Source organism: Ambystoma mexicanum, chromosome 1p (genome assembly GCF_040938575.1).
Source record: "Ambystoma mexicanum isolate Mex_15411 chromosome 1p, UKY_AmexF1_1, whole genome shotgun sequence".
NCBI lineage: Eukaryota > Metazoa > Chordata > Amphibia > Caudata > Ambystomatidae > Ambystoma > Ambystoma mexicanum.
This window is the reverse complement of record NC_090921.1, coordinates 1,035,573,753-1,035,595,138: the sequence shown is the minus strand read 5'-3', so window position 1 is coordinate 1,035,595,138 and position 21,386 is coordinate 1,035,573,753. Positions and strand designations below refer to the sequence as shown.

The window sequence follows — 21,386 nt, the reverse complement described above, 5'->3', positions numbered from 1 at the left end:
CCTCTCCCCTATGCATCCTCAGCCCTGCCTTCCAGCACCGCCAACTTCATCTTAAGTACACTGACCTCCGACTGAGTTGCACTCTCCTAAGCAATCTAACATCGATTCTGACTTCCATCAATCCCCCCTCTCCAGGGTCATCTGGAGCGTTGCTATTTCCTTCAGGATTTGGTTCTCGTCTGGTTTTCCCTCCTGCTGCGTTGGTGTGCTGGCCTGGTGCTCTGGCCTGATGGGCCTACTCACTTCCTTCACATTTGCTGGCGAACGCCTACTTCTTATTCTGCTTGGACTTGGTTTTATGTTGTTTGTCTGGCATGTGATGTATGCTGGTATCCCACCTCTCGGTGTTGACTGTCACAGACGTGATTCTTCCTCCCTGTCGGGTATTGTGTTGGCTCTGCGGTTGGCTTCTGATGTCGGTGGCCTAGGGTGCCCCTCCATCGCGCTTTATTTCGCAATCATGGGCATCCAAGGTTTGCTGATCCGGCTATAGGCTAGTATAGCAGCTTGGGGCTTGTGCGCTGCCAACATATGTAATATCTTTATGTTTGTCTTTCAGACACCTCCTTGCACTTGGTTTGGAAATCCAGGGGTGCAACTTAGGATTTCGTTCTGCCTATGGCTGCTTTTCTCATTCTTCAGGCGTCCTCTATGTCCCTGGGGAAGAGCCCCCTCTCCTTGGGCGCCAGTGTACCAGCTACCGAAACCGGGTGTGCTCTGAGCCTCTCAGTAGCGGGCAGGTGGGGGAAGCCACACTAGTCATCCAGCGCATATGCAGCCAGCTTAGGGGCCTGTGTTGCACTTGCGGTGCTGTTGTGCAGCCGACTACTGAAGCAGCACCCTCTGACCCCTGTCGCAGTTCCTCCACTTAAACCCTGCTGTTTTAGAAACTCAGGTCTCCTCCACTCAGTCTCTGTCCCTCACATCAACGCTGTGCCAATTGTCTACTCTCGCTGCAGATCGCTGCACGGCACTTGGGCGCTCGCTTTCTCCACTCTGCGCCAAATCAGCCACGGGCATGCCAGGGGTCTCAATGTTCGGCACGACTTTGGTGATTGGGTTGTGTCACCCTCTGCTCACCAAGTTCCCGGAGCTTCACTTGGCTGTACCCAATGTGGCGGTCGCCATCTTGCTTTCCTCAGCCGCTCGCACAATGTCAGCACTTTCAGCGCTGTGAGGATTACATGCGGTGTTGCTGCAACGCTTTTGTGCCCCCAATGTTCTGGTTCTCCAATCTGGTTTCTGATGCTGAATTTAAGCAGTATCTGGCATATCTTTTATCAGATCATGCAGGGGCTCAGTACAGCGTCCTCAAAGCATCGGTGCTGGCCACACCCCCCCAGCAGAACTGCTATTTATTTTCAAAAATTGCATCAGCTTTTGACATCCCTTCTCCCCAGGTGCGCCACCACCAGCTGGACGGCCTGCACAACGGAAGAAGCGCAATCATGCAGAAAACAATCAAGAGGACCAGGAAGATGAAGAAGAGGAAATGGCTACCTCTAGCACCCAGACAGAATCATGGGTGTGGCAGTATTTACCACCATTGGGGTAAGGCTACCAAGGTGAAATGCATGAAGTGCAACGTTGAACTAAGTCGAGGACAACCCAGCCAATACTCCTACGGGACCACCTCCATGCATTTCCAACCACGGAATGCTCTCAGAAAGGCTATTCCTTTCTCAGGAAGTAGTACGCTGTCTTTCTCTACCTCATTTTCCTCAACCAATACTACCATCACAGAGACTACTACTGTGGGACAGAAAATCCCACCAGCTACCTTGCAAGTCATAAAAGAAGCTGTTGATCCAGATCTTTCGAAGACAACAGTACTGTGTATATAATGCAGCACGCCACTCTGCATGGGGGAGCAGTTTTGAAGTACTTTCAAGGCTGTAATCAAGGAGCATGAAATACACTGCCCCTACCTTAAAATTAACGCACGCCCAACATCTTCTCCTGTATATCTGTGGTTGGTGTCCCTTCTCTTATTTACCTCATTCACCTTACTTTCTAACCTCTGCTGCAAAAAAAATAAAAAATATACAAAATCATAAAACGGTTTCTTTACGAACCACCTTTTCAGTTTTAGAAATAAAAGAAAAATAAGCGTATAGAGTCCATCTACTTTACATTTTTTCAGTAAAGTAGTTAGACTCAATAACATTCTCCATCATTTCTTAAGCATTTTATACTATACTAATGGAAATAATGGGCAATTGTATACTAGAGAAAGAAAAAAAACAAAAAATGTTCTGTCCCAAATACTTTTCTCTAGCATACAATAAAGACCATAATCCATGGCCCTTTATGACTATCAGCGGTCTCCGCAGTCCCCTTTCTAGGCCATGCATTATTAAGAAACCCGGATTGCACATGCACACCATCACATAAAACAACCCTTCTGCCCTTCTTATTGTTATGTTTGTAGCACTCCCTCATTGCCTGCTTTGAAACAGTCACACATATATTCACCAATAAGTTTAAAAAAAACTCTACATATAACCCTATCAACATATTAAACTTGAACACAAGATCTTTTGCATATGCATTTCCCTTCCTTATCCAAAAATAAATTGTCCATACTACTGCTATAAATGCACATATGCATTGTGCACTAAAAGAAGTGCATGAATCGAAAGAGGAGCCCAGAAGTAAAATGCCAAGGGATGCCAGGGTGGGAGGCTACTAGCTACCTGCTGGGGCAGAAGAGTCCCAAGGGCGTGGTACACGGCCGCCAGGCGGTAGACCCACAAGGGCAGTACTGGAGGATGGGAAAAGGATTAAATAAAACAGGAACACAAAAGCAGAGTTTTCAGAAGTTTCTGGAACTTGTAGTCCTGCTCAAGTATAAGAGGGGCAGGAAAGCTGTTTGAAAGAGAGGCACTAGCCGAACGGGCATGCCACCCGCTCTTTGTTTCAAAAAGCGTTTGACAATCAGTATGACAATCACAGTATAGGAGTTACAGCAGCGTAGGGCTCTAGCAGGGCAGTATTTAGGGAAACAAAGTTGTACATACTCTCCTTGCAATTAGCAAAAGCCAATTTACGCATTTGAGGGATGCAGCAATACGATCCCTAGTCTTCAGGCCAAGGATAAGTCTTGCAGCCCCATTTTAGATTAGCCAAAGGGGGCATAGACAACAAAGGGGGAGGTTAAGGAAGAGGCTGTTGTAGTAGTCCAGCCTACACGGTTCCAGGGCTCTACATAGGTTCAGCTCCTGGGGGAAGGTGAGGAACGGTACAATGCCTGTAAGGAGGGCAAACTGAAAGTACAGGCTTTTTTTTTTTTTTTTTTTTTTTTTACATGCTCCAAAATGTAAGTAGTAAAGGAAATAGAGGACTTAAAGATGACCCCAAGGGTTGTGGCCTCACAGGATCGTGAAAGTAGAGGGCCCGAAGACAGCAGCCACAGGGTAGGAGGAAAAACAGGGCACAGGTATCGCAATAAGAAAGATCTCTTACTGGCATTGAGACACAGATTGTAGCGATCAATCTGGGATAAAAAAACTAGGTTAACAAATTAACTCGGCAAAGTTTAAGGAATGCTGTGTGTTATTAACATAACATAACAGTGGAAATGGAAAAAAAAAGAAAGACATCAGGTGAACCAGAGGGACTCGATAGATACGGAAGAACCACAATCCTAGGATAAAACCCTGGGGTACTCTGCAGGTACACAGTGAGATGGTGGAGTACAAACAGCCAAGTTGCAGCTGGGAACGGTGGTTAGTGAGGAAAGCAGATCAGCCAGTCCAGTGCCCAGTCCATGATAATGGTATCATGTAACCGTTTAATGAGGATACAATTGTTGACCGTGTGAAAGGCGGAGGAATCCTCAAGGAGCACTGTCCTCAATTGTACTACAATCATAAATACCATTTATTTAACATTTATAAATATATAGTTCAATTATATTATTCCACCATATTACAAATACTTTATACTCCCACAACATTACCTATAATTACTATACATATATTTCTATAGTGTTTGTGGCCAGATTTTTGGGGGCATAGCCTACAGCCATTCCCCCAAGAATCTGGCCACCAGCCACAACCACCACAATAGAATTAAACCATATAACAAGTACGCACAATACACCTTAAAATGACAAAACTCACCCTAAACCCCCCTGCAATTCAAATTATGTCATGCGGACACCAAAAGTGACTGTGGACTCGGCGGCACTCGCACCCACATGTTTCATCTAGAAAAACAGCCCCATATTATCTTTATTCCACCCCCACCCTTTCCAGCCCCTCTTTCAACCACCAAATAACCCCAAATGTGTTTTCTAGACTTGTTCCCCAACACGCTATCCGTGGATCCAACTCCTCCCGCTCTTCACCATCCAATCGGCGGGTGCGTCCGATGCAGACATCACGCAGGACCCCGATTGGTCCAGGCGGTTGTCCGCGGACTGAATTGGGAAGTGAGTTTGCGGACCGGACCCATATATCACTATCACTAATTTTGTTTGACCTACTTTTTTCCCTTTTTTTTTTTCTTTTTCTTTTTTTTTTTTTTTACCAAGAATCTGTCCAGCGGTTTGTGCTGTAGGCGTGAGCAAATTTATTCTTCCATTGAGTTTGAGCAAGTCCACAACATTTGGGCCCCCATGCCCCTATAATTTTGCCCCCCCCCCTTGATGAAACTGCACCATACTTAGCAGAGTCATTCCAAGGGGGCCTTATACTTTTTTTTTTTTTTTTTTTTTTTTTTTTTTTTTTGCAGCGTTTGGTGCTTATTCGTCCAGGGATCCGAGGGGGGCAAGGTTATAAGCTCTGCAAAAAGTGCTCTTTCTATGAGTTGATCAACTTAACCATAACTATATGGCTGCTACAGCAGGCCCTGTTCTATATGTGCTAGTATATTTAATGGTATTCTGTGATGATATGTAATTGTCATTTGTATAGCACCTTGCACCATTGGTATGGTCTCTACGCACTGGAGGTTGAACGCCCTTCAGGGACAGAAGTCCAGGTGTGGGGAAATTCATCCGGGGGTTATAGATTGGCTGTGTGTATTTAGCCAATACAAAGGTAGGTAAGGCTGGCCAAGTCCTTGTTGAGCAGGTATATCTAAAGAAAACATTAGTACTCCAGGTGGTGCAAGATGTTGCATAGCAAAACACTTGAAATTCAGTACAAAAATTTGAGTCGAAGTGACATAAAGTTGATGGTTTAATGCCAAATTTTAAGGGTTTTGTTGCAAGTGTTGGATGCTAAGACACCTTAACTCTGAGCACGCTGATGGCATCATCAGTGACATAACAGATGACCGCACTTATTATTTGATAACCTTGCTGCATGCATTATGGGAAAACCAACAGTCGGAGTAAAACCTTCTCCATTTATTTCAAGACCCATGACAAACGTATTGTTCAAATGTGGTGCATGACAACAGAAACGTAATTTCTGATTGTGGCTCTGCTTAGAATCACATGCTGTGCACATATAGTCTGACATCTAGTGGTAATTGCAGAGTATTGAATCTTTTTTCGAAGATCGAAAGGGTCGTCGACATGGGGCGTGACTGTAACACTATCCCTGACGTGCCGTGTAGTGTACCCAAAATCCCTATCATGTCGAGGTCCCACCAGATTGTTTTTTTCGCCAACTTAGTTGGTCGTTTTTGCAGAGCTCGGAAGAGTCTATATTGCTATAGCTATTCCCATGCTCGACGGTCATTTTAGTCAACTTTGATAACCTTCTCGACGGCTGTATCAAGTGTTTCCTGCCACCGATGACTAACTCTACAACTGCTCGGCGACTGTTGACCGCGTGTGGCCTCGGCCCTCAGGCCTGGCATTTACAGTAGGGAGAGTGGGGCCCTGTTAATTTCTTCTCTATAAGAATGCATTTCCCTCACCCCTCTTTCTGTTCTGTATTGCTGCCACTGACCTCTGCTATGGAGAGAATGCCTTTTTTAAAATTCTGCCCGTCTTGTAAAAGCAAATTTACAAGACGGGTGACACTTATTGCATCGCCAATGCAATAAGTGTCTTCCTTGTGGCCACGACGAGCGCTTGTGTAAGGTCTATAAACTCTTTCGGCCTAAAACACTGACAGACAGGCGGACTAAGCGGTGGGCGGCCTACGCTATGCAGGCCAAAAGCTTTTACCCCCGTCGGTGCTGTCCATCCATGCACCACGTGTACTTAAGCACACAACCCCTAAGGCCTCTTCAATAGGGTCCTCTAAGTCTGCAATGGCCGTAGGGCTGCCAAAAATTTAAACTGCGACATGCAAATGGGCATAAGACTCCTTCTGGAAATGGCGGTCCTCTTAAAAAGTCCACTGTCGACCTGCCGTCCAAGGGCGTTTGAACGCCGAAGGACTCAGTGATGTTGCCGACTGCGCATTCAGGCACGCTGAAACCCTCTACGCCGTCAATACAGCTTCCGAAGTGTTGCGCAAGGCTTTCAGATAACCTTTCAGCGGCCAGGGACTACAAAGGCACCCCCTCTCCCTGAGAGGGCTATTCCGAGGCCCCTAAGCCCTTTTCTAAGGCCTTACATAAGGTTTCATCCCCTTTCCACCTCCTGACCCTTCAGCTTCCTCGGCATGGACTAGGGAGAGGTTTGAACAGTGTATGGCTAAGATGGCGGAGTTGATCGACTTTTGAGACAAGTATGACAGAGCTTTGAAGAGACCTAGGGAAGTGGACTCTTGCCCCATTCCCTCTAAATTTCAGAAACTTCCCTCCCTTGCTGCCCAGTTTTCTTCTTTGGAGGAACCAAAGGGACACCACGATATCATCTTTGGAGATGTTCCCGATGCTCCTCCCCATGAGGTTTCTTCTGAAGGGTTTAACCTTTATGATCAAGACCCAGTCTATCAAGACCCACACTGGGACCAGGCAGAGGACCAGGGCTCGTAGCACACACCTCCACATACCACTGACTCAGACGTCATCTGTCTGGATTCCCCTACTACTCCTCTGCAGAGAGATTTGTCGCCAATTGACAACAAAATGCTGTTCAACTCCCTCTTAAAAAGAGCAGCCAACCATTTCAAAATTGCTACGCACGAAGCCACTCCCGACTCTGACTTCGTGGAGGACATCCTCAAGGAAAAGTCTCTGGTTAGCCAAGCCATCCCCTTATTACATTTTATTAAAAGGTGCCTGGCCCCTTCTTTGCTGTCCCCGTCTCTTACACGGGCAGTCAACCCCCCCCACCCCCCGGGTGGAAAAATTATTCGCCCAGCCCATCTGACCACTCCACATTAGGGGTTACGCCACACCGGACTCTTTGGTTGTTGGGGATACTCGCAAGAGGGCAGGGGTACCACTGTGCTCAGCAGAATTCCCCCCCGCCCCCCGGATAGTTACTCCCTTGATAAGTGGGTCACCGCCTCTGCGGCCTACTCCACAAGAAACGCCAATAACACCACGCTCCTTGCAAGCTAATGTTCAGTGGGGCCAAGTACAGGATGGTCTTCAGGAGATTCCAGAGCCTACCCGATCACACCTGCTGGCAGAAGGCAGATAAGTTACCCAGAATATCCTCAAAAACACTGTGGACTCGGCTGAAACCACTGGACGCACCCTTGCTCAGGGACCCCTACTTTAGAGGCATGCCTTGTTAAAGAACTCTGTGTTCAAACCCGAGACACAAGCCTCCTTAATCAACAAATATGTGGAGGAATCCAACCTAGTTGGAAAGGCGGTTGACTCCCTGGAAACAGCGAAAAGGGAACACAACACTTTGAAGTTAGTTAGCCAGATTACAGCTAAACAGTTTCACCAGTGCGGCGGCTCTAACGTTCACCGGTCCTTTCATGGCCAATCCTTCTCCTGCCACAAGGTCAATATGGCTCTGGGGTGTGGGGGAGGGGTACCCCCTGGTCCTCAGGTCAGGGCTCCTCTGGCAACTTCCAGTACCAGCAAAAGGCTCTCTGGGAAAGGGTAGAGGCAAAAACTCTACTCCCAGAGGCTCCTCCGGCCTCCACCTCCAAGTGACTCACCGGTACGGGTCCCCTCCCACACTTCCCCGGTCGGGGGTCGCCGTCTTCATTCATCCATGCCTGGCAGGGGATCAGTTCAGATCAGTGGGTACTAAAGACTGTTGCCCACAGGTTTTGTTTCGAGTTTCTTCCGACCACCTCGCTACCACCCACGAGAAGCAGACTCTTGTCGCCAGAACACCTGCGCATCCTGCTGAAAGAAGTTCAGGTTCTGCTGGAAAAGGGCGCCATCAAAGTCTTCCCCCTTCTCCAGGTAAACAAGGGTATTTATTCAATGTACTTCCTTGTACACAAAAGGATCTCACCATGCGCCCTGTTTTAGACCTGCGAACAAGTATGTCAAACCTCAACAGTTCAGGATGACAACACTTCAGGAGGTAAACCCGCTGCTGCTGCAGCAGCGGGATTACATGGCCACATTAGACATGAAAGATGCATACTTTCATACTTCAATGTTGCCAGCGCACAGAAAGTACCTCATGCTCCTGATTTATTTTCAAATTTGTTTATTGGCATTTTCAATAATATCAAACAAGTTGTGTGCAATAGAGCCATTCTCAAATAGTTATAAACATATGTTTAACTTAACGTCAAAAAAAGTACAAATACAAAACAACCATAACTGTCTGCATATTCTGTCCGTTTCATATATCGTTAACTGTTTCGGGGGGAGGGTGGGAGGAAAGGGGAACCATCTGGCAACTTCAACAGGGGGAGGGCTTCCGCAAGGTCTCTATCCTCTGCAGTTCTTCCGCTGCTGCTGGCTTTATGACCGGTCCCACTTGGTCCTGGATTGAGTTCCAAATCGGGGGGGGTTTATCATCGGAGGGGTGGAACATGTGTCTGGTGAGTTCCTTCCATGCCTCGAGTGACATACTAGAGTCATCCGTGGATCTGGCCACACAGTCCTCCCATGCCACGGTCTCGGATAGCACCCACCGTTCAGTCTCTTTGTGCCATAGTTTGAACGGAGGGCCCATGGGTTTCTTCCAGGCCATTGCTATAGTTCTTTTGGCCAGTATGCATGATATGTCCATTAGCCTTGTTGCATGCTTGAGTTTGGCCGGTCTCGGGTAGGTTCCTAGAGGCACTCTCCGGGTGTCCAGTTATATTTACTCAGGCCTGCTTTTTCGCAGGTTTGTTGGACCCTCTCCCACAGAGCCCTTGTCCTGGGGCATTCCCATAACATGTGGATCAGATCCGCTTTTTTCCCCCCCCTTGCACCAGTTGCAGGTCGGTTGTGCCTGGGGATTGAAGGTGGCTACACGGCACGGGGTCAGGTAAGTTCTGTGCAGTATGTTCAACTGAATCTGCCTAAATCTGATTTCTGGACACCGTTTTGGGGAATGTAAGAGCTCTGTTCCACTCCCCTTCAGACATTTCCCGACCTATATCCTCCTCCCATTTGCTTTTCATGTCCATGCTCCGAGGATTTGGTATGTCAATCAGGTGGCCATATATTTGCAAAATGGGTTTAGCGCCCTCTCCCAAGTTGTACATCAAAGTGAGGAGTGGGTCTGTAGCTGCGTGGCCCATTTGCGTCGGGCCACAGCACGAGTTCTTTGGTACCATAGAAACTGGCCGATATGTATGCCTTCCGTCTCCTGTAGTGAGGTGAACTCCCTGAAGGTGCCTTCATTATACAGATCTCCCCAGGTGTGGACCCCTTCCCTCTCCCAGAGCCTGATATGTTTCAAATCGGAAAGTGTTGTGCATAAGTCTGCAATCGGGGGAACTTCTGGGGCATAGGAATTCCATGAGCTAGTGAGCATTTTCACCCTATGCCAAATTTTCCTCCCCAGATCAGCCAAAAAGGGTAAAATTCCCAGCAGTTTGTACGGCGCCCAGACCAGTTCTTTCAGGTGGAATTGGGGCAGCATGGCCTGTAGCAAAGGTGTTTCAAATGTGGGTTCATCATCTAGCCATTTGGTCACAAAACTAAGCTGTGCTGCTATGTAATATTTTTCTAGGTTTGGAAGTTGAATACCGCCTTGGCTATATGGTAGTGTATATAATAGTGTACATTTTGAAACCCATAAAGGAAATGTGGGAGAAAGATCATTTTAGTTATCGAGGCCCTGCCCATCATTGAAAGGGGGAGTTTCGCCCAGAACGCCATTGATTTGCATAGAGCGGGGAGTGCTGCCTTTGTGTTTCGTTAGTGCATTAGCTCGGGGGTATGCATAATGTGCACTCCAAGGTAGCGGAATGACGTATTCTGCCACTGGATCCCCACCTCAGGGAGTGCTTCTAAACTCTGTTTTCAGGGCCGCTAGGGGGACCATGCAGGACTTTGACCTGCTAAAACTTATCCCAGAGACCTTGGAATAATTGTCCAGCACTTCTAGCATGGTTGGTACGTTGAGGTGTGGGTCCCTGACGTATATGAGAACGTCATCCGCGTAGAGCGAGATGTGATTCACGTCTCCCAGTCTTATGCCTGCATCGAAAAACTGCTTTCTAAAGTAGACGGCTATGGGTTCTAGTCCCAGTATATAAAGCATTGGGGATAGTGGACAACCCTGTCTGGTCCCCCTGCATATATCCCAGGCCTCTGACACGTACTTCCCAGATTTCACCCTTGCCTTAGGTTTAGCATACAAGATGTTAATCCACCTGATAAACCCGGGACCAAAGCCAAACTCCCTAAGCACTGCTACAAGCCATTCCCAGTAGATCGAGTCAAACGCTTTGACTGCGTCTAGGGACAGCAGCGCGTACGAGTCCTTGTCTTTATCAGTTTGCGCTATAATATGCTGCAGCCTGCGTAGATTCATGGACGTGTTTCGGCCCGGCACGAAGCCGCACTGATCTGGGTGAACTATGTCTCCTGTTATTCTAGACAGCCGCTTTGCTAAGATCGTAGTCAGGATTTTAACGTCATAATTTAACATTGCAATCGGGCGATATGAGTCGCATTGGTCTGCCGGTTTATTGGGCTTGAGGATCGGGATCACACACGTCTCCCTCATGCTTTCGGGTAGTATCCCTTCTTCGTATGCCTCCTGGTATACTGCGTGTAATAGGGGGGTCAGGGAGGTCTCATACGTTTTAAAAAACTCTGTGGGCAACCCGTCTGTTCCCGGTGCTTTGCCTGTGTCCAGGGATCTAATTTCGTCGGTAATGTCTTCGGGCGTGATTTCTGTTTCAAGGGAATCGGCTTGCTGAGGGGACAGCCTGGGGAGCCCTATCTCCTCCAGTGTTTCTATCAACCCTTCATGGGGGACCAGCTCCTCATGTGGATACAGGTGGGTGTAAAAGCGAGTGAAAGTGTCATTTATGCCCTGCTGCGTACAGTGTATGTTTCCATCCTCCTCTTGTAGTGAGGTGGTGGGGTGTTTGGGGTGCTCTTTTCGGCAGAGCCAGGCGAGTAATCTGCCCGGTCTGTCGGCCTCAACCTGTGCTCTATTTCTTCTGGCAGTATAGCCGAAATTTTCCAGCCTGTTCCACGCAGTTATGTTCCTCTCTCCTCAAGTCGCTCAATCTGCCGTTCTACTAGATCTAGTTCTTTCCTGAGCAGCTTCTTGATACCTCCCACCTTTGCAATTACTTCTCCCCTGGTTACCACCTTTAGAGCCTCCCACACTGTGCTATTGTAGGCTACGCTACCGGTGTTAACCTCTAGGTAGGCGTCCATAGAATCGCGTAATTCTTCTCAGAAGGCTGGGCCACTCAGGGCGTCCGTGGGCATTTTCCACATGGGAATGGGGGGGGTCTGGGCCCTTTGTGGTTCCATGTTATCAGGAGCGAGGAGTGATCAGAGATAGTCCTCCCCAGGTATTGTGCTCCCTCCACCCCGGGTAGTGTTCCCTGTCTGAGTACGTAATCTAATCTTGTGTGTAACTTATGTGGAGATGAGTAGCATGAGTATTCGCGTGCTTCAGGATGTTTTTCCCGCAACACATCCGTCATTTCCAGCCTCCCCAACATGGCGGACAGTGCTGCCGTAGCGGTCGATGGGCCTCCCAGCTGTGGTGTGGACCTGTCCAAATAAAGAGATCTTTTCTGTACTGTGCAACTCTAGGGTACAGTGAGTTCAGGTAGGACGGTATATTATTGTTAGGGAGATAGGAGTTCATGATGCACACTGCTTCTTGTTCAATGAATCCCCAAATTACGATGAACCTACCTTCCGGGTCTACCTCTGTTTTGTCCACCCGGAATGGGAGCTGTGGGTGAATCGAGGTGAAGACCAGTCTTGCGTATTTAGAATAAGTGGTGCCAAACCCCTGTCCACCCCAATGTGTTTGTAGCTTGGCCACCGAGTCCGCCGTGCAATGGGTCTCCTGTAGTAATGCTATAATTTCCCCTTTTATCTGCAGGTAGGTTTTAATCCTATTCCTTCGGAGATAAGTCCCTGGGCCCCTTACATTCCATGTCATTATTTTTATGGTGGTCGCAGCCATAGGGGATTAGTAACGGATCTGTTGTCTCCCCCCTTCCCCGCCTCTGCCGGCCCCAGGCCTGGACCTGTTATCCAGGGGTCGGTCTGTGTTTGGGTTGGGGCGCGAGCCACCCTGTTTCCTCCTTCCTTCCCTCCCTCCCTCCCTCCCTCAGTGTCAATTGGAGACTTATTAACATTAACAATCCTCATTCTAGTGAATAAGGGCAACAAACCTTTCAGCTCAAAACTGCCCCCAGCAGTTGCCTCAAACTTGCAGCGCTCGGGGGCACCCGATCCTTCCAGGCCTTTCCGAGCCTTCCGGTGCGGGTGGTGTGTCGGCAGTCGGCCTCCACGTGTTGCAGGGGGGTGGGTCGGCTTCGTTGTTATTCGCATGGGTCGGTGCGCTCCTGCCCGTCGTAGCATTCGTAGAGTTGTAGATCACAAGCAGTCCGGTATTCATTCGGCAGATGTGCAAACCTTTATTTGCCTTGTTGCTTGGTGCTTTCAATGGCCTGTGACTTCATGCGCAGTGCTTTCCTTTTCATCGGCAAGGTTGTTGTCCTCAAGCCACATATTTGCCGCTGGCGGGACGGGTACATAAGCATTGGTTCAAGACTTTTGCAATAATAGGGCGCGGTCGGGAGCCTGGAGGGGGCCTCTTTTTGAAGTGACCTGTGGGCCCGTTCTATCGAGCAGCCCTGGGTCAGTTTGCCAGCCCCAATTTCTTGCAACAGCATTGTTTCTATGAATTTGGTCGGGTCTGTGCCTTCCGGTACCCTCAGGTGGGCATGTCCTTCAGCGTCTTCTGATCGCACCTCTGGCCGTGCTACTTGCAACTCAAGGTCTTGGACCTTAGATTTAAGTTCTGTGGTGTCGGTAACATTGTCTTGGAGCGTTGCCTCCGTTGTGGTCACTCTTTCCGTAAGGTTACGGGCGTCCTGCCTCATCAGCTGCATGTCCGACTTAATTTCATCGATCCTGGTATCGATGGACGTTCGTAGCGCCGCTATAGCTTGTAGCACTTGCGTATTTGTTGGATCGTCTTCCGTAGTCGTCGGGTCGTCTGCTGCCTCTGTCCCCTGTTGTTGTTTCGCCCTGACCGTGGTGAAGGAGTCCATGGTCGCGGTTTTTAGTTTGCTTTTGGGGGGCGACATCGCCTGTCTTTGGGTGTGCTCCACAGCCTTTTCACGTTCTGTGGGACGTGTATGTAGGTCGATTGCGAGGGTGGTCGCTGCAGATGGGGAGTCATCTTCTCCCTTCTTCGTGTCTCTCCGTGCCTCTCGTGGCCTCCCACCTGCCGGCACCTCTCCTGCGTGCGATCTCGCACAGAGGTTCCCCCCCCCCCTTCGTCTCCTCCTCCCGGCACTCGGTCTCGGAGGCAGAGACCGGGGTCGCAGCTGGCAGCGGGGGTACGCACCCCCCGGGGTGTCGCCGGATCACTGGGTTGGACGCAGTGGGCTCTTCCCTCTCGGCTGCGGAGGCTATCCGCCCTCCAGCGGTGCGTCTCAGATGGGACCGGCGGGTGTCGCCATTTTGTCAGGCAGGGGCCTCCTCTCAGTTCGCTTCGAATAACCGTTATATCGGTCCGATTTTGATGCGGAAACTTCGTCGAGGGTGGGGAAACGGTTCTTCTTCCCGTAGCTACTTCAGGCGTGCTTGTTCGGCTTAAGCAGGCCGAACGATACAGTCCGTTGTAGGATCTCGAGCAGGAGCGCGAGGAGAGCACGTCCTCACTCCATGCGCGCTGGCCACGCCCCCCTCGTGCTCCTGATGGAGGACACCTACTATCAGTTCAAGGTTCTCCCCGTCTGCATTGCCTCAGCCCCAAGGGTGTTCACAAAGGTACTGGCGGTAGTGGCGGCTCACCTGCACATGCAGTCCATCCCAGGCTACCCTTACCTCGACGACTGGCTCATAACTGGTTTCGTACAGAACATGCCAGACAAATACCCAGAAGACGGTAGCTCTCCTCTTTAACCTAGGATTCTCTATCAACAAGAAGAAATCCAGTCTAACCCCCAGCCATGTCAAAAAGTTTTTGGGGGTTCTAATTCAGACAGAAGACGGACTCGTCTTTCCCTCCATTGTGAGGGTTCAAAACCTGCTGTTCCAGATCCCTCACTATTTAGCCAGTCACCAGGGGACTGTACGAAAAGCCATGCGACTGGGGATGATGGCTTCCTGCGTCTACCTAGCTCCTCACACTGTCTGCGCATGCGCCCCGTGCAAGAGTGGCTCACGAGCCAATGGTGTCGGGCCAGCTGCCAGTGGGACGATCTAGTGGTTGTCTCGGCTGCCCTCATTTAGTCTCTGCGGTGGTAGTCAAGAAAAAAGCTTTTGCAGGGGAAAACTTTCACCACCCCCGCAGTAGAAGCAACTCTGGCCACAGACGCATCTCTGTTGGGGTCGGGGGGGGGGGTTCACCTCCTTCAACAGACAGCCACGGCTTGTGGTCTCCAGCAGTAGCATCCAATCACATCAACCTGTTGGAACTGCTAGCAGTGTTCAAGACCCTGAAGGCTTTCCAGTCACACCTCCAGGGTAAGACAGTTCTAGTCCTCACTGACAGTACCACAGTCATGTACTACTTGAACAAACAAGGGGGCACTTGCTGGGCTGTCCAGACTGTCCCAGAACATCTGGAAGTGGGCACTGAAACACATGTTCCTCTTCACAACATGTTCCGGGGGAACCCAATCTTCTGGCAGACGTACTCCGCAGAGATTTACCCCTACCTGTACCCATAGAGCACAAGTGGTGGCTACAAGAGGACATTTTACTCAACGTAGTTGCAGATTGGGGCTTCCAAGAGATCGACTTATTCGCCACCCTGTAAAACGCCCAATACCCCGACTACACCGCCAGATACCCACAAAACTGCTGCAAGGGGAACAGTCTATGGATAACATAGTCTGGGAGATTTGCCTACGCTTTTCCCCCGGTTCCCCTACTCAACAGAATGGTGCACAACATGCACCAGGAACCAGTGATGATGATCCTGGTGGCCCCGATGTGGGCCTGCCAGCCTTGGTTCTCCCATCTCATGACAATGTCAGTCTCCCCTCCCAGGGAGCTGCCATGCCCGTACCACATGCTGTCTCAAGATCAGGTAGACACACTGCATCCACGCTCCCAACACTCAACCTAGCAGCCTGACTCCTGAAGTCATAGTTTGGGCACCTTCAACTCCCTCAGAGATAGATGGACATACTCGGAGAGGCTCGCAAACCTACCACCAGACATTGCTACTCCAGTAAGTGGAAGCGCTTTGTTACCTGGTGTAATACCAAAGGCATCAATCCTATTGTTTGCTCCCCTAAAGATATTGTCCTGTTCCTAACCCACCTGTTAGATTCAGGTTTTCATTTCCCTAAAGGTCCACTTAGCCGCTCTTTTGGCGTACACCACTTCCCAGAGCAGGTCTTCGTGGTGGAAGATTCCTGTTAAGGCCCTTATGTAGGGGGGTAAAGAGACTTCATCCACCTATCTCCAACCCAGCTCTCGGATGGGACCCGAGTGTTGTTTTTACCAGACTAATGGGACCTCCCTTTGAACCCATGCACAAGGCTAGCCTTAAAGCACTGTTAGGGAGAATTCTCTGTTTAGGCTGAATTTCCCTACCTAGTGAGTCCCCTAGCAGCTTTGCTGGATTTCTGGGGTTTATTTTTTTCTCCTGCCAAGAGTGAGACTCTTTTACCCTCACTCTTGGGCATGTTGAAGTGTGTTTTCTTGGTTAAACCTTGTGTTGAATGGGCTATGGGGTCTTTTACTCCATAGGGCCTCATATATTTTTGTGATGTGGGTTACACAGCACCCTCTGTGCCGTAGCCCAGGGGTGTCCTAGGGACTCCCCAACATAGACTCCATACCCTGGGACTGACTACTGTCTCCCAGGGCATGTAAAGTCACCAAAGACTTTACTAGTCTTAAATCCTGAACAGAACCAGTACAAACCATCATATTGTGGACGTACTGGCTGGGGCAATTCGATTGCCCCAGGGTCTGTTAGTCAAGGGGGCACGTCTCCGTCCCCCCTGATCGAGTTTTGGCTGGTGGCAGTGGAAACTACGTTTTATATTCGACCGCGAATATTTTCCTATGGGATTTCCCATTGTTTTAGGCTAACACATTTAATTATTTATTTACGGTAGCCTTAAACATACCGCCGGTTTATATATTTATTATTATAACTCCGGTTGGAATTTTTTGCCAAAACTTGATGCAAAATTGGCGTTGGCATTCGCCTCTGTAACTCTGACCCAAAGTGGAGCCCTTTGTCCCACTTTTGGCGGGCTTCTCCACAGAAGCCCTCCAAAGTGGTGCCACTCTGTCTGGGGTACTTAGGAGGGGTGGAGGGGGATTTAGGCACCCTGGACTGAGTTACCTAGGTAACTCAAGTCGCACTCCGTCCTGATTGGCCCAAGTGGTGAGCCGGCCGGCTCACCACTTAGCATGTTTGAGTGACAGCTAGGCTGGGTGAATGGGGGTTTGCTGCATAAAAGCAGGGCTTTGGGGACTGGAACTTCAGAAGTCGCCACAGGACCTAAGAATCCAACGAGGGACGAGCTGAGCTGATCTGCTTCGACGACACCGCCGGTGGAGCCCTGCTGAACCATCTCACCACTTTTCCCGACGACCGAGGAGAACTCTTAACGGGGTGGCTCCTTCCCGTGACTGGTGGGGACAACCAGTTTTCACCTTCTTTCCGCTCTTCGAGGTATCTCGTGGCCGCCTTGCCAGTGCCAAGCACCCCGGCAACCGGAATACCCACCACTTTTACCCCAACCGCGAAAGTCGGTACAACCCTTTAACCAGAGAACTCCGCGGCTGGTTTCTTCCCGGGCAGTGCAACGACCTTCTTCTTCTGCTCTTCAGCGAGATCTTCTTCTCCCCTGACCGACGTCGAGCCTTGCTGCCACTGCCTGGAACAACTGCCCCCGCTGGAGGATCCTTTCCGTTAAGGTACCGTGTTCCGCCTGGCTTCCCTTGCCACCGACTGTACGGGGTAGTTTTAGCCCCCGGCTTTCGATCCTGGGATTGCCTGGGACACTTTGGCTAAACTTTCTAAGCCTCTCTAACTCTTTTCCAAACTCTTTTGCAAGACTCTGAATCCCTACCAACTGTGTGATCTTGGGCACGTTTTCGCTCTGTCTGCTCTAAGAGTGGGCCCTGCTTAGTGACTTTTGCTCACCTGTGACTTTGTGCTTCTTTGAGCTTACAAAAAGTGTTCTTAACCTTAGAGTGGTGTGTTTATCCTAATTCTGCTCCTTCTCCCTCCCTTCTTTTTACCTACTAGAGTGTCATCTAACGTTAAGCGCTCACCTCTGTTTGAATTATGTGGTGTTAACCTAGAGTTGTCTAGATAGGAATAAGGATTGGGACTGCTTTCCATATAACTGTGTTTAGAGTATTTTACTATATTTTGCTAGAGTGTTTTCAACTTATGTGTTCTTGAAAATAAATAACTATATACTTTTGAAACCAAGCTCTGGTCAGTGTTTGCTTGTGCTATTGTGTATGAGTACATATTGTGTATACTTTGCATACTGCCTAACTCTTCTTGAGGGAAGTCTGACTGCTCAGCCACAGCTACCAGGTAAATCTGGGTGGTGCAGACTGCTACCAAGTGGGTTTACTGCTATACCTGTAGTCTTGAATCTTTTGCAGTGTTCATCAAGGGAACTGCACAGGTTTCTGCCTAACAAGCACTCACCTACAAGACCGCCTTCCAGGTGCAAATCACGTCTATAAGGAGAATTGGTGAACTACAGGCCCTTTCAGTTCACGACCCATTGTCGCTATTCACAGACGAGGTGGTTTTGTGCACACACCCTCGCTTTAAGCCCAAACTTATCTCAAAGTTCCATTTAAACCAACTACCCACCTTTTTCCAGAACCCCACTAACTTGACAGAAAGGAGCCTCCACACACTAGATGTGAGGAGAGCAGTACTTTACTATCTGGAAAAGACAAAGCCACTCAGAAAAACAAACCAGTTCTTCGTATCAGTGGCAGCTGGTAGAGAAGGTGAACCCCTTTCTAAGTCGCTATTTCCAAGTGGATCGTAAACGGCATCACACTGTGTTTCTCTCTCTTGCCAAGAGAGATCTACCCTTCACGCCTAGAGCACACTACTCGGATCACAGGGGCTACCATAGCATTCATTGCAAATGTTCCTCTGTTTCATTTGCAAAGCAGCAACCTGGAGGTCTGTACACACCTTTACACAGCACTACTGCCTAGATGCACAGTCTGGGTCTGATTCTCAGGTGGCACAAGCGGTGCCAAGATATCTCTTTGCTACTGTTCCTTTACACACCCCACCACATCTCTGGGTAATGCTTGCTGGTCTATGCACAGCATGTTATTCTAAGCAGAGCCACAAGCATCAGAAGACTTGCATTACTCACCGTAATTGTATTTCTGATTGTATCTGCTTAGATTCACATGCGCTCACCCCTCCTCCCCTCTTGGAGTAGAAGGAACATAGACTTCTTACACCTTCGCTCTTCTGTATTTGCTCACTCAGACTATAAGTCTCCCTCACGGCAGAAAAGGGATTTTGGGTATACTACACGTCATGTTAGGGATATTATTACTCATGCCAATGTCGATGTCCCTTTCGATCTTTGAAAAAAAATATGCAATACTCTGTGATTACCACTAGATGCCGGACTATATGTGCACTGCATGTGAATCTAATCAGAAATACGATTACGGTGAGTAATGTATGTCATACCTGTGGACCGGTTATGGGGGTAAAGCGGTCAAAGGGCATGGCCCCAGGTTGGCCCTAATGGCTTCTTTTGGGTGGCCTAGCGAGTCCTGAAGCGTGGCCGAAAAACATGCCCTGGGCACTGTGGCTATTGGTCATGGCCAGTGGCTCATGGACCCTTTCTGGGTGTAAAATGGCCTCTAGACATGGCTACAGACCAGGCTCAGCGGCTAGTATGGGTAGTTGGGTGGGCATTGGGGCATGACGGCCATGACCTGTACACTGGGGCATGACGGCCATGACCTGTAAACTGTGGCATTGACTAAAGGCCATGGCCAGATGCCCACAGACCTGCTGTGTTGGCCATGCCTAGTGGTTATTTTGGGTTGCTTGGCCCTTGTCTATGTGGCAATGGAGCATGGCAGTCAACAGTGTGCTTTAGTTTCCAGTGAGGATCCAAGTGATATAATCTGTGATGTCATCTCATGGGTTGCACAACGGTGTGGGGTGGGGGGGTTTTACAATTAATCTGGTTTAGTTTCCGACACTTGGTGAATTTAACATTTTGATCACATTAATGAATTTGTTAGAATCGGTAGCTTCATAAGAAACTCATTATCTGAGCGATTTTCAATGTAAGGCAGTGTCACACATGGCACAGGAATCGCTCTGAGTCTCAAGGGCGGTTCATGGGGTTTTTATTAGAAATGTTCTGGCCTCTATGGCCATCCCTGGCTCGTGTCTAGCATCTGTAACTCCCTGTTGCTGCTACTGAAAGTTGACCCCTACTGGTGTAAGCTGACTTATACTTCCGCTGTTCACCTAAAATCCGGCTCCATACTCTCTCAGGGACTTCTAGTTGTCCCTATTCTACCCAGTTAGTGGTCTAATGGGGTTTTGGAGAGTGCTTTGCAAGTTCTCTGATAGATGAAATCCTCATCTAACACGCTCATTGTCGCATATGTTTTTCCTACTTTCTTCTGGTCTTCTCCGTCTCACATCTTCCCACTACTACTACACCCTCTTCTGAGCCCTCCCCCCTTTGCCCCCTTTTCTGAGCCTCCCTTGTGCTCCCTTTTCTGAGCCTCCCTTGTGTCCCCTTTTCTGAGCTTGCTGCGTCCTTTTACGCGAGTTCCCCCTACCACCCTTGGACAACCTTATCCACACTCGCCACCCAAACACGTACCCTCAAACTTCAGAACCTTAATCACTCCTTAACCAATACCTCACCTGCTCCACAAAGTTTCTGCACAAGCCGTTGCACCTTTATACCTCCTGGCTCTTGGTCGCTCTCCCTATCCACCCGATAAATGCACAGTTGCAGCTCCCTGCCCCGAGTTTTTAAATCCCCCTCTCCCTGTAAGGATTAGTCGCCTTTCCCTGACCAATCTGGCCCTGTCTTTCCAGGCTAGGGTTTGTATGTACAAGGGAATACTGAAAAGGGGGTTAAGCCCTCCCCCACTTTATGTGCGTTGGCTTGCCACATCACAGGGCGATGAGTGTCCATTTTGGTGATGCAGGATCCTGGTGCTTTGGGTCTCCTGGTAAATCTCTTGAGTGGCAAGGTGTCTGCTTCTCTACTATTTCTTCGGTGGTCTAGGGAGCTGACTGTTCAAACGTGGACATGCTCTGCTTTCCTGGCGGCACCATGTAGCTCAGCAAGCCGTTTCCTACTCTCTGCGCGTCACTCTCTCGCCTTTAAGTGTTGTTGTTGTGGTGCTGATGTGTGTTGGCACTGCTCTCCCATTGTCTTTTGTATGATTCTCTGATAGGTCGCAGGCTGAACAGGCTCTGGAAAATGTCTAGAACTGAAAGAGGCTGGTGTCTTGTGCAAGAGTTATGGTTTGTGTTAACAGTGGTCTGCAAACAAACATTTCTGCACAAGGGGTGCAGGCAATGGGCAGGAATTGAGGCTCTTTCTGCTTCCACCGTCCACCTAAGCGGTAGGGCTGGCTATTGGTGGCTACTTGTTGTGCCGCCTCTGGCTTAGAGGGCTTCCAATACCCTCTTGACGAGGCCAAGTAATTGGGCTTGTCACAATAGTTAACTTCCAAGTATACCATAGATACAGTGAGTGTTGTAAAATATTGGTTCAAAAGCGACCGCAAACATAAATACAACGTTTTTAAAGCTGCGGTTTTATTTCTAAGATTTCCGGCTCCTCCAGCCCGGAAAACTTAGAAAAAAAACCACAGCTAGCGCTTATTTTTTGTAAAAAAAATAAATAGCGCTTACCGAGATTCAGCTGCAGCTTTCCTGCTCTGGTCTCCGGTCCGCGTCCTCCGAGTCCCGGCACTAATGAAGGGAAAGCCAC

General features: G+C 49.1%; 1 protein-coding gene across 2 annotated transcripts in view; it reads left to right on the top strand.

Annotated features, from left to right (window-relative positions):
• Positions 1-21,386, top strand: part of RFWD3 (ring finger and WD repeat domain 3) — a 580,144-nt gene that overhangs the window by 78,454 nt on the left and 480,304 nt on the right. The gene's annotated exons all lie outside the window — the stretch shown is intronic.